Here is a 14,306-nt window from a genome sequence, read left to right as displayed (position 1 = left end):
CATAGCCACTCATGTAGAAGCTAAGAGATACTGATGTGATAGCTAGCTGTGTGGCATAGCCTGCCCTCAGATGTCCTCCTCAAAAGTGCATGTAGCGTAGTTTTCCAGGGGTGTTTTCCTAATCCGGAAACCCTCACCCTGGAAACTAGTAAGGGGCAGCTGGAAGATGCAAGTAGACATATTTACAACAGATGTGTAGATGATTACAACAATTACATTTTTTGCCTTTAAGTGACATGGAGCTGAAGCTATACCTATGCCCCATTCCAGGTTCCTCTGCCCAGCAGCTCTTCTGTCGCTGGTGGATTCACTGTGTTTCAACAGTGTCCCCTAGTGGACCTTCTGCAAAGCAGCCTCCCCCCACTTCATAAGAAACTCCTACCTTGTAGCTGGAAAAGACCTACCTTATAGGTCCACTATGGTCGTGTACAGTTGCAGACCTACCCTGTAGTGAGTGAGCCACCCTCCACCCCTTTCATCACTAGTCCGGGTCTCCCTACAGGATTTCTGTTGGATATTATTCGGGTGGTGGGCCAAACCTGGTAGTGGTTTGGTAGTGTAGCACAATAGTGTTGCCGGGGTTTTCCACACTTCACTGTTACTGTTAGGTTAAAAGAGTTCTACCATCTAAGAATAACGAGCTGAGAGTGGCTCTGCGGTCAGAAACTGACCACCTAATGAAGGCTTAGATGATAATTAGGAACAAAAAAACTGTGCTTTGAGAGATGGGCCACAGTCTCTAGCTGTAGTTGTTTCCGATAAAGTGGCCAGTAAATGTCTAAGCTCAGAGTTAGCCCCTCCAAATAACTCCCCCGTTTCCTCTCACAAACATAACACACCCAATTCAAAACTTCCCCCAAGCAAATTTCAAAAAGGGCTTGTAGCTGGTAGCTAAGAACATTTCCCATGTAACACCAGAGTGTGAAAAGCTCCTGTGACAAAGACCCTCGGGCCTGCTTGTCTCTGGAGCTTGACGGCAGGGCCACTGTTTGTTCTGTCCGATAGGTCACGCAAAAGAAATTCCTCATGCCCACTCAGAATGAAGCTAATTTCCCCCCTCTCTCTTTCTCAGTGGCTGTACGGGGACAGTGGCGCTCCGAGCAATCTCAGGAGGGGAGGCAGGGAGCAGCTGGGAGAAGAGTGACAGGTGAGGAAAACTTTCACTGAATTTCACTCTTGATTTCACCCCGGGAAAAAGCTCAGAACTCGCTTTTATGGTGGGGGGGGGGGGGGATTCCACCATTGTAAATTCAGTGAGAAACACTGGCACCAGACACAATACAGACACACAGCAATGGTGGACCAATCAACCCTGTATGGCTTTGAATCCTACATACCTTCTATTCCTAAAGGTTGTACTAGGCCTTATCCTGTCCTGCTTATCTGACTCTTACTGTAGTTGGCAAACAATGACTATCAGAGCTTGGCCTTTAGTTCAGACCACAAAACAGGAACCTCCTCATCTCTAGAATAGTGTTGATCTGTGCTAGCCCCCTATCCGATTCCTGTAGAAGTTACAGAACGTCTACAGTGACTTATGAAATTGGTTTTATCCACTAGAACTCTTAACGTTGGCCAGCTGATTTCCCTCTCAGTTTCTAATTATATTGATGGTTAATCTGAAGGGTTTGGCTCGTGAAGGGCTAACCAATGGGAAGGCTCGTTTTGTGGCGTCTTCCCAGACAAAATCAGACAGTTTTCCTTCAAATACACAGAAATGATTAGGCCATCTCTGAATGCCTGGAAGACCCTAAAGGGCTCCTCATTTCTAATCGTAGACCAAGAACAGAAACACTATGGCCAAGCATGCATGAAACGTAATTGATAATGGGTCGAAAAGTGTTCAAAGGCTGGATACGTCACATTTTTGGGAGCATTAACAACACAGGCTTGGAAAAGTGAGAATCACCTCTCCAAAAAGTTCCAAAAGGTGCTTTTGCTATACCAATTCACAGCGGCAAAGGAGCAAAACTGCTCCCAAAGCATGCTGGCCACACTTTACACTCTTAGTAAAAGGGTTCTAAATACTACAGTACTGGGAAAAGGGTTCCTTTTTGGTTGCATTTAGAGCCATTTTAGAAGCTTAAAGGAGCTATCAGAGAAAATACCTATTTTACCAGGCAAGGATTACATTAACTCAGAATGCACCCAAAGAATATTGCATTAGACTCCTAGAAATAGTTCTAAATAGCACTGGGAATGAGGTTCTTTGGCTCATATCAATAGTGGAACGCAGAAGCATTTTAAAGGTCCTTGAAAAAACATCTACAAAAGGTTTCCAATCATAGAAAACCAGGCTAAAAAATCCCCTGAAGCATTGACATGGTTCTTTACATGAGCTCCTATGCTTCTGTTTAGAGCCAATGTCTTTACTAAAGGTAAACATCTCGTCAAGCATGTGACCACTTGGTGGTAGAGCACCTTAAACATCACAGTAAGCTGGTATCAGAAATGAATGTTCTACCTGGAAGCGGACCTTCTTCAACATCATGTTCAATTCCAGCTTGGCCAGCTTGTCCGATTCCAAAGTCATAGGCATTAATTCTCAACTAGATCTCCATCGGCTTCAACCCACTACAGTTTAGTGTAGCACCAGTAATAAACAGACAGAAATGTGTGGATATAAAAGAATACGAGCAGGAGTGGTGGTAGTGGTGGTGACCTGGTGTCTCACTCCCACTCTCTCCCATGTAAACCCTTCAACAAAGCCTGGCCCTGCGCTTATCTGCTTGCTCATTCATCCGAAAGAACGACCCACCCTCTTTTATGACTAGAAGAGCAGTCATTAACACCCCTTCCTCCACTCCTACCCAAGTAACCCCCAATAAGAGTACAGTGCAAACCCCCCACCCCCAACCCCAACCCCAACACCCACGGGCTGTACAAATACAGCTGTTTTCTCAGATCAGTCCCACTGTATAAATGTGACTCTGCTGCGGTTCTCCCACTATTAGTCAACTGGAAAAGGAAGCCAGCAGCATGTCAGCTGTGTGGAATATAAGTCTAAACAGCACTTTGGTCCATCTTGGTGGGTCCTGACCAACTAAACGTGACTAAACATGACCAGATTTTACAGCCAGAGAGGATTTTTTTTTAATCTGAGGATGTGAAAGCCCACAGGGGTTGTTTGGTGGGTCAATTCTTGGACAAATCAAGGCCAGATTATCTGATTTATGGGTAAAATGACCCGAATCATGGATTTCATTAACTTTTTGAGAATAACTGTAGTATATATACACTGTTCAAAGCATACAGTTCATGCCTAAGCCTATGCAGTTTACATATTTAAATATATATGGACATTTGATCTTCACTTGAACAATATTGGGAGATTCTGGAGGAGCCTGTCTTATTTAAACCTCAGGCTTTTAGATTGGGTTGCTCTTGATTGTTAAAGTCACTGGTGAAGATCACCATAAGGAGATCTATGGCTGTAGATAGTTGCAGAGTCTGAGAAAGGATTAAAGCCCCTAAAATGCCTATAATCCACCGGCAGGCTGAACTACTATTACCAAAGAATAGCCCCAACAGTTTGTACAGAAGTCCCTGTAGTTACTGAGTAATACACCTTAGTGTGTGATAAGCCTTTCTTCGTTAAGTGGTTAAAAAAATCTCTGAACAATTAGAAATCAGCCGTTCCACCGTCCTCTAAATCATTTACAAGGGAAACAACAGCCAACATGTCCAGATCAGGCCGTCCCTGCAAGTTCAGCCCAAGAGCAGACGTCAAGAAGTGTAAAGACACCTCCAACCCAGCTGGCAGGGAACATTAAAGAAGCATTCAGCCTGGTTTTTAAAAGGTTCCAGGAAGGTTAGCCTGAAAAAGTGTGATGTGATAACGGTCTGCATCTCAAAACGGCATTCCCAATTCCCCAAAACTTCAGAGTCACAACTGGTGGACACAAACTGGACACATCGCATGCCTAGTGTCAGAAGAAACTGTAATGGCGTTCGGATCAGAGACGTCCGGAGCGCTCAGGATTGAGAGTACGTCCAGTTCACATCTCACCCCAGCTCAAAAGCCCCCTACAGGCCCAGTTTTTATCTCTGTGAGAACATTACGTAGGACCAGTCTCACCTATCTGGCAGTGTTTTCAGAGCTGGAAGGAGTAACCTAATCTACTACTTGTGTAAAAGTATTAGTACCGCGGTGAATTGAGTGAACTAAGGGTAGAAACAACTGTCCTAAAAAAAAGTATAGAAGTAGATGAGAGTAGATGAACCTTCTTTTACCTCTGCCGTTTCCAGAAGAGATACTTTAATCGAATATTTAATAATATTAAATTCTGTTAAATTAAATACTGGAACCTTTTTTTTGCTGTGTCTTAATTTAGGGTTAATTTATGTCCCTGATAAAGTGTTTCCATTGATAGCTTCGTGCTAAAATACTGACATCCTGCTGTTTTCTCCGAAGAAATCGCAGACTGGTTGCTAGGTGGTTGCTACAGAGTTGCTAGGCACTTGCTACACTGCTCCAAATGGTTGTTATGCTGTCCTAAAGCAGTTGCTATCGTGTCCCAGGTGGTTGTTAGACAGTTTCCAGATGGTTGCTATGCTGTTTTATGTGGTTGTCCCTAAGCAGTTGCTGAGGGTGCCCTAGGTGGTTGCTGTGCTCCAAACGGCTTTAGATTTAGGGACAGTCCGGAGCCACTTTTTCAGTCCTCAACTCGCTAGTAGTCTGAGGGCGCCCCCTGCTAGGCGGAGTGGAGCACTGCACTTACCACTGACTCAACAGCTTCCACTTCTCCTGCTTTCCTGAAGTGAAGACAGCAGTGTGTTTATAGAAATCCAGTAGATTTGCTTTATCAAACAGAAATCCAGCTCAATCCCGGACTTTCTAATACGGACATAATGCAGACTGCAGAAGGATGACACCACTTCGGAGGCCTGTAGGGAGGCTTTTTGGACAAAGCACAAGGAAGATAAGCAACCAGTCAGTAACTGCTTAATCTGCTTAAAGCAACAGTATGTAATATTTTATGGACTAGATCCTTCAGAAACGTTTGGAGGTTCTTCAGTTTGAGACTGTGGAGGAACCTCTTAAGCTGCTTTGAGGAGCCTTCAAGGAACATTTTCTCCTTAAAAAAAACTTTTCTTGAAGAGAAGAGGTTCCCCCACAGTTTCAAACTGATGAACCTCAGAAAGTTCCTCAAGCATCTCATGCTGTTAACAGTGTCGTGAGAATAGCCTTCAAGGACCCTTTTTATTTGGAGTGTAGTTGGCTTCACTCAACTTCTCATGCACACTTGCGGGCTTGGTTAGTGTTTCCCACAGTTAATGGAACTACAGGAACACTTACAGCAAAGCGGTCCATCCAGAAAGTGATGGCCCATGCATTCAGTTAGCACAGTGAACTGCGTTATCAAGGAGCTTAATGCATAAAATATTACAAGGAAGTTGATTAAGAAAGATAAGCTGTGTGTATTATTCTATTCTTTACTAAAGAACAACAGAAGGGCACAAGGAAAGCCACTCTGTGTTAATCTGTGTTGGATTATTAAATCTATTATTTGATTATATTTCTAAGCGCACATTAAACCTATCAGTGCCTGGATCTGAGCCTGAACGGAGGCGCTGATACGGAGGCATGAAACCATCTGATTTGGTCTTGATTGTCATGTGTGGTGGGAAAAGTGGGAAGTGCAGCAGTGTGATGATGTAAAGGTACCGTGGTATATAAAGCTTCTCCGTCCGAGCAGAACACACACCGCACCACAGCATCGGCATGATGGCTCTCAGACTCCTGGCTCTCCTTTCTGTGCTGCTGTTGGCAGCCCTGTCGCCTCCCATGTCCTTCACTTCAGGTGGGAATTCTCACGCTTCTTATAATGCCTTGTTTTCTCTAAGTTAAACATTTCTGAAGAGTAGAAGAGGACGTCTGGGGAGAGCTTCTCTTCATTCGAGATGTTCTAAGTAATGGTTGATTTTTCACTGTTTTTTTAGTTAAGCAGTAAAAGAAATTCAGGGGATTTGATAAAAAAAAACAGCTGTTCACTAATGCTGTAGAGACAGTCAGTACTCAGCTTTATGTTAATAAAAGCTTCTGCAACTTTGGGCTGGATAAGGATTTGACACTTTTCTTTGACAAATTACTCTTAGAAGTAGGAGAACATACTGAACCCTTTTGGCTTATCACAACAAGGTCAAAAAACAGGCCGGTGGGGGGAATGGCAAGCCCCAGACGTCTGAAAAAGTAAACACACAGTTACTGTGTCTTTCGTTATATTTATATATATATATATATATATATATATATATACTGAATATTTTTTTATCTGGTTTTGGTACCAACACACACACACACACACACACATAATATATATAATTAAGCAAACAATTATGCATAATTTTTTTAAATATAAATAACCTCCTCAGTCGTTCAGTATACTGGACATTTCTTATCTGGATTTTGTAACTATACACACACACACACACACACACACACCTATATATATATATATATATATATATATATATAACTGAAATGTCTTAGCAAATGTCTTAAACATGTATTGTGGCAAAAACAATATTTAAAATGAGAGTTGTATGCACATTGAAAAAAATTTGAGCAAAACACATGTGAACTTAACACTGAATGTTGCTGTGATTAGATACATATATGGTGTACATGTGCATCTAAAAATGTTATTTTATATAACATTACTTTATATAATGTATTTCTCAAGATCTTCTCATGTCTGTTTGGGACTGCCCTTGTAAAAAAAATAATAATAATAAAAAAATCAAAAAAAAAAAAAAGCCACTGCCATGCTTCACCGTAGGCAAGGTGTTTCATTCGTGCCAGTGTTCCTTTAACTTCAAACCTGTGACCTATGCTGTCAGCAGTATTTCCAGGATCATTCAGTGCCTTCGCTCTCTCTTTGTATCCTTTCCCTGGATTGCAACGATCTTTTCTCTGAACTTTCTGGACAACTCATCTTGCCACATTTCTAACATGCAATCAAACAGCATGTGGCGAAACCATTTGTTATATTAGATGTGTTAACAGGGTGTAAGATAGGGCCCTTTAAATGCTACATTTATGGCTCAGTTTATTTATTTATGACTTTATTGATTTTCTAACTGTTGTAGAAAAGCGATAGAACACTTGAGGTTGTGTGTTATTGTGTACCCCTTGTTATATTTGTGGTGTTGAGCTATTTCCATTGCTCTTGTTTGATTGGATTAATTCAATTAAAATTAAATATTACATTTTGGTTGAATGACATTGATTGCGACTGAAGTCGATTTTCTAAGTGAAGGAATCCTCTATAGAGGTCGAACATGCTGTTTTTGATTTTAATAACTATTTGTTCTCGCAGATATTCAAGGTCCGTATCCAATTTCACTGGTGGTATACAACTCGCTCACCAAAGCACCCAATCTCACATTCACCACTGAGATTGCATACAGAGGCATCTTACTTGGAGCTATGAGGAAAATCGCAGCGACCACAAATACTTTTAAGTAAGTTACAGCTTTCCAAATCCAGGTCTTGATTTTACAGGAAACTGTATAAGGTGAAAGTAAACACACAATTTAGCAAGGCTATTTATTTTGCTGAACTTCAGGGGGTAAGTGAAATAGTACTTAACAGTCTTTTAAAAAGTGATACAAGCTCAAAACATTCAGAAGAGTTCAATGTTGTTTGAACAAAAGGAGCTTTCTGCCCTAAATACATCAGCATATATCCATCCGAAGATATTGTGATTAGTGGAAAGAGGTAGTATCAGCGCCTTAAACTGAATTATACAGCAAGTAAGTTCCGACCATGAGAGCTGATTGGTTGAGAAGCTCCCTAATCCGCCATAACGGCACTTTTTTTTTGTTCACAAACACTGGATCACTCCGCCAAATGCTGTTAATCATATAATGAACCAAGAAGAAACGTAAATGCCCTGAGCAAAAGAAAGCAAGAACGGCTTAAAACCAAACTTAAAGGATTAAGAGAAGAATTCACAATAACAACAAACAAACGGCCAGGGAGAAAAAACGTGAGAGAAAGAGAGTGAGTGGAGTTGCTGTGACTGACCGCTGAGCGTGCTTGTTAAGGAACTAGAACGTCTGACTGTTGCCGTCTGCCTAGGTTAATTTCAGACAGTGGAGCTCCTGTGCTTTCCATTGCCAAGATACACAGCGGCAGAAATTCACCTGAAAACCCCTCATTTCGAGACCACCTTGCTCATCGGTGTAGGTATATTTGCAAGCACTGTTTAAACGACGCAGGCGGAAGACGTGAAAATAGACTGTTGGTGGGGTGTAAGATAGCAACGAACATTGCAACACGCCTTGCACAGGGTGTAAGATAGGGCCCTTTTTTTGACTTTATTGATTTTCTAACTGTTGTATAAAAGCGACAGAACACTTGAAGTTGTTTGATTCAGCATTACGATAATATATTTTACTTCTACATCACATCTACAGTAAGTTTCTGATGAAACTGTGTATAAAATTGTGTGTTAGCTTCTGTCCTGTATGTCCTACATGCCTTGCTCTCCCCTACTGCATCAAAACCTTACCTTATAAGCTCTTATCTAGAGTGTTATTACAGAGGTGGACCAACGTAGGGTTTGGAGAACCCCAGTCTCCCACATGGAGTGGTAGGTCACTGCCAGATAGTGGTGTTAGTCATTGTGCCACACACTCTTTTAAAGCCTTTGGCCATAGTACCACCTAAATATAATATTAATATATTATATTTAATATAATATATAACACTATTAAAAGTGATCAAAATCATATTAATCTTAATATTAAACCTTTGCAGCGAAGCTTAACAAACAAGCTAAGCAATCAATGTTGGGTAAACAAAAGAATATGAATCCATTAAAAATCTGTTTCTAATTCTACCATGTAAAGTGTTCGACACTCATGTTGAAAAAGTGAGTGCTCTTTCATTTTAGTAGCTGGGTATACCTCTTCCGCAGCATACCTGTATATAAGCTGGTTAATTAGAGGTTTACAATGCCCTCTCCTTCTTGCAGAACTGCTTTAGCCCCGTGGCATTTGCAAGCCTGAGCATTTCCTGCCACAGCATTTTTATAGGGTTAAGATCAATGACTAGGCCATTATATAATTGTGAGGCAGACTTGCTCATGTGCTTTGGATCATCGTCTTGTTGCATGACCCAACTGCACAAGACAACCAGTAGCCAAGCTTCAGCTTAATTCCTGTGATACAGAGTAGAACTCATCCTGATGCAGCAAAGCATCCTCAAACCCTACACTACCACCACCATGCTTCATAACTTAACTAAGGCAAGGGAGAAGGATTTCTGAGAATTAATGCAGAATTCCGTTTTGAAGATTGTACAGCATCTTCAAGGCTCAGCCAATCAGACAAAAAAATAGATAATCGAAAACGCACAGCAAATATGCAGTGCTACTTTCGCTTTAAGTACCATAAAATACAGTTTACATAGCTTAGCATTGTTACTTTCACCTTTAATGAATCTAGCTCACTGTATTTTATACAATTACTGGCCACTATATTGGAAACCTCTATCTTGTAGGCCCAATTTGCTACAGTTATAGACTGTAGCCTCTATGTTGATGCATCATTTGTGTCAATCTAGCCCATTATTAGGGATCTGGTTCTGCCCACAGAGCTGCTTTTGGAATATTGCTCTTTGTTGGTGTGTATAAAACCCCAGAAAACAGCAGACAATACAGTGCCTGATACTGACCAGCACCACACACACACTGCCAGGCCACACACTGCTGCCGGTATCACTGCTGTATTTAAAATGGTCCACCACAAACAGGTTAATTGAACATTGTGCTTTTAAAGCTTGGCAACAGATTACAGAATACAGCCTGTAACTGTACACCTATGCTGTAGACTTATAAAGCGGGTGTTTCTAATAAAGTGGACAATGAGTGTATATACAGAAATCAAAGAAAACAGAATGATATCCATCCTAAAAAGCTTTGTCTTATCTGTACAGATTTACCATCAGAGAAGATCCTAACTATGGTCCTTTCCTTGTGAGTGTGAATGGAGTGGCCGGCCACAACCGCACATACTGGGAGCTTCTCGCCAAGCTTCAGAATGGCACCATCATCCGGCCCGACGTTGGTCAGTACTGATTCCGGACAGCGATGATTCTCATTGGTCAGATTGGATGTAAATGTTTACTCATTACCATACAATGACATATGTTTCCTTTCCCAGGTGTTGGATGCTTCATTCCTAATCCAAACGATATGGTCATCCTAAAATACACAACCTGGTGATAGGAATCCAGGAATCCTCTACCAGAAGCACCTTGTTGTAATTGATTTATCACAAATGTCCAATAAAAAAGTACAGTTCAAGATTGTAAAGTCCACTGGATGAAGTCAAACAACCATTCAAAAAACATCATATATAAGCCCTGAATTTCATCTGAGGAACCTTGTTACGCAAGCTCTCTCTTTCTAAACTACCTTCACTGGGGTTACACAGAGCCCATGACACAAGCTCTTTTACCAAAACCTTCTTTCCTTCCCATAACAGCCTTCAGATAAGCTCTGTTACACAAGCTCTGTTAACAAACAGCATTGCGAACTCATTTAGAAAACGGTTCCCATCCCATCTGTAAAACTGCCAACCTCGTCATCATAAACCATAAGCAACTGGGAGATGTAATGGCACTGCTGAGCAGTTAGGATAAGTAAGTGCATTAATTACGAGGAGACTAAAGAACATTAAGGGCCTTGTTTTATTTTTTTGGGGCGGCGAGCTGTCAACCGTGCACCATGCAGCTTGATTTAGGGCGTGTCAGTGTGTCTTAGGTATCATAACAATGGGAAAGGTACACCTTGTGTGGCTCGAAACGTGCAAAAGCCATGTACTAAGTCAGAAGTTGACCTGAACACACCTCATTTTGACCACCTCGCCCATCGATGTAGATATATTCACAAGCATTGTTGCTATTTAAACAATGCAGACGGAAGGCCTGAAAATAGACGGTTGGGGGGGTGTAAGATGGCAATGAGCATCATGACGCGTCTTGCACAGGGTGTAAGATGGGGTTCGTGCTTTGAGCCACCACTGAAGGATTTGCTTTACACATGCATTTTTGGACAAGCTGAAAGATACAGAACCATCCCCGAGACCGAGGCAGTAAGAGTATACTAATATGACTTCTCATAAGCCTTGTCCTGGCCGCTTAGCTTAGCTAACTACATAGAGTGCCGAGTTTAGAGTAGTAACAATAGAGACGCTATTCTCCCTGTTATGAGCAAATGAATCAGGTTTGAATCTGGTTTGAAAATGGAAACGTCAGGTCACAATCATTTTTGGGCAGAGCCACTCTGCCTCTTAATTTTAACTAGTAAAGTAATAAAACAGCCCTATAGAAGTTGAGGAGTCCCCCAAAGAAAAATGGTGGTCAAGTAGACCAAGGCATTTTAAATGTTATGTTAGGGTGAATGTGGGACACCTAAGGATTATTTGGTGTAGGGCTTCCTCAAATAAATAAAAGTAAAGAGAAGTGGGTTAAGGTGGGCCCCGAGTGATCCAGAGGATAAGGCACTGTCACATTGACCAGAGAGTCGCTAGTTCAAATCACTGGTCACACTGCTAGCCATCAGCAGTCGGGCCACGGGAAAGCACAACTGGCCTTGCTCTCTCCAGCGTGGGTAGACTGGCATCTGCTGACCAGCACTGGCGCTTTCCTCCGAGTGTGTTAGTGGTTTGGTGAAAAGGGGCGGGGCTGACTGTGCATGTGTCGGAGGAGGCGTGTGTCATCTTCATCCTGGGGACAATATGGATGGGTTGGGTAATTGGCCCCAATTGGCGATCCAAACTGGGGAGAAAATGAGTAAATGACAACAACAATGGGTTAAGACAAGCTGTGATGGCATGTGATCAAATTCACATGACTTCTCAACAGCAAACAGAAAGAACCAACTATTTGAGGAGCACCCAAAGTCCAACATACTTTATAAATGTATGAATAAAAAGAATTTCTACTAGTTTAGTCAGGCTGTGTTTATGGTATGTGTCATGCCTGCCCCTGTTCTGTTCTGTCTGCTTCTGTTTTCTGTTGCCCTGTGCTCCCAAGGCTCTGTTTGTGTCTTGTCTGTCCTAGCCCCACCTGTCCATTAGTGTTCCCATCTATGTCTCCTTTGTAACCATGCCCCCTTGTTGTTCCTCACTTTCCTTCCTATAAGTACCCCTTCAGCCTTCCTCTGTCTGGTCTTGTGCGTTTTATGGTTTGTTGACTTGGCCTGGGTCTGTGTAAGTTTTGTATTGTTTTATTTTTATTAATTAATAATAAATATTAATAAATAGAGGTATCTTTGATTTTTTTAGTCTCTTCAAACTAGCTAAGGTTATTCTTGGGGGAATAGCAAAGCACTTTTTTAAGTCACTCTGGTGACAAGCGTCTGATGTAAATGTAAATATCCTGCGTGTACGTCCACCTCCGTCCCCAACCTCTACAAACCGTGACAGTATGTTCGTTCATCAACAAATATAATATTATAGGTGTTAATAAAAAAAATTTATATTGTAATTAGATTTTTTACATATAAAAAAAAAAAAGTATGACAATGGCTTGCTTAAATGGGGACAGTTGTAGGGTATTGACCTGGCTATAATAGGTATTTATTGGGGTTTAGTGTAATGTGGTGCTCACTTACAGCGGGGTTGAACTCAGGCCGCCGTGTTGGAGGGCCGGCGCGCTACTGAGTGAGCTACCACGATCACGTGACCAACGGGCCCAAGTGCAGAGTCTTTCAATCTTAGAGCAGGTAAACCGGAAATGAAAAGTAAAATTTCTTGGGACTCGAACCCGGGCCGCCGCGTCACGAGACTGACGCTCTGTCGCTTCACCAAAGCGGCAGTTATGAAAACGGCCAACAAATGAAACTTAAAAGGAGATGGGTTTAATAACAAAGGACGCCAGGGGAGAGCTGGCTACCTCTTTAACTCTAGAGGGAAAAACAACTGAAGAGCAAAAAGGATCTCCCAAAAGAAACCAGAAAACTGAGAAGTTACAGGGAAGACAGACACCTGCCTTCCTCTGTAACACGAGTGTATGCGTGCTACGCGCACACACACACAGACACACACACCAGGGAAGACAGACACCTGCCTTCCTCTGTAACACGAGTGTATGTGTGCTACGCGCACACACACACAGACACCGGGAGAGAGACTCGGGAGGGAAACACACGAAGGGGAGTGACACACACTCAGCCTTCCACTCGAGACTACACAGGCACACAGATACACACACCACCAGAATCAAAAGATCCAGCAGTGGGGCAACTGGATCTGTGTGCCTATATAGCCTACTGCCCAGGTGTAGGGAATTGGGCTCAATCACTAGCTGGGGTGACTCGGGGCCTCCCCCTGGTGGCAGGAGGAGGCCTTGCCCTAGAGCTACCCCTTACAGGACCCCCCCCCCGAGGGGCGGCACCCGACGTCCCCAACCCAGCTGCACGGTCCCGACGAAATGCCCGGACAAGCCCGGGATCCAGAATGTGGCGGGAGGGCACCCAGGACCGCTCCTCCGGGCCATAACCCTCCCAGTCCACAAGGTACTGGAGCCCGCCTCGGACCCGCCGGACGTCCAGAAGGCGCTTGACAGTGTAAGCTGGCGCACCGCCAACTGTACGCGGACCCGGCGGATCGGTGGAACCCACGGAACACAAGACTGGCTTGAGGCGGGACACATGGAAGGTGGGGTTAACACGCATTGAAGGGGGAAGGGCAAGGCGGTAGGCAACAGGATTGACCCGCCGAAGGATCTTGAATGGCCCGATGTAACGAGGAGCCAGCTTGCGAGGGGCACCACGTAAGGGCAGATCCTTGGCTGAAAGCCAAACCCGTTGCCCAGGGCGATAAGTGGGAGCTGGCAACCGCCTCCTGTCAGCGTAGCGTTTCTGAGTAGCTTTCGCAGACAGAAGGGACTTGCGGGCCTTCTGCCAGGTCTTACGGCAGCGCCTGACTAGCAGTTCTGCCGAACGAACCCCCGTCCCCGTCTCCTGTCCGGGGAACATGGGCGGAGCATATCCATACTGGCACTCAAAGGGGGACATTCCCAGGGATGAGTGCCAGAGGGTGTTATGTGCATACTCCGCCCAAATGAGTTGATCAGACCAGGTAGACGGGGAGGAGGAGGCCAGACAGCGGAGGGTGCGCTCCAGGTCTTGATTGACCCTCTCTGTCTGGCCATTAGACTGGGGGTGAAAGCCAGATGAGAGGCTGGCCTCTGCCCCCAATAGTCGACAAAAGGCCCCCCAGAACCGGCTGGTAAATTGAGGCCCACGGTCTGACACGATGTCGGAGGGGAGTCCGTGAACCCGAACCAC

The sequence above is a fragment of the Salminus brasiliensis genome, chromosome 11, assembly GCF_030463535.1.
Source record: "Salminus brasiliensis chromosome 11, fSalBra1.hap2, whole genome shotgun sequence".
Taxonomy (NCBI): domain Eukaryota; kingdom Metazoa; phylum Chordata; class Actinopteri; order Characiformes; family Bryconidae; genus Salminus; species Salminus brasiliensis.
The sequence above is the reverse complement of the archived record's forward strand: the minus strand, read 5'-3'. Positions refer to the sequence as shown.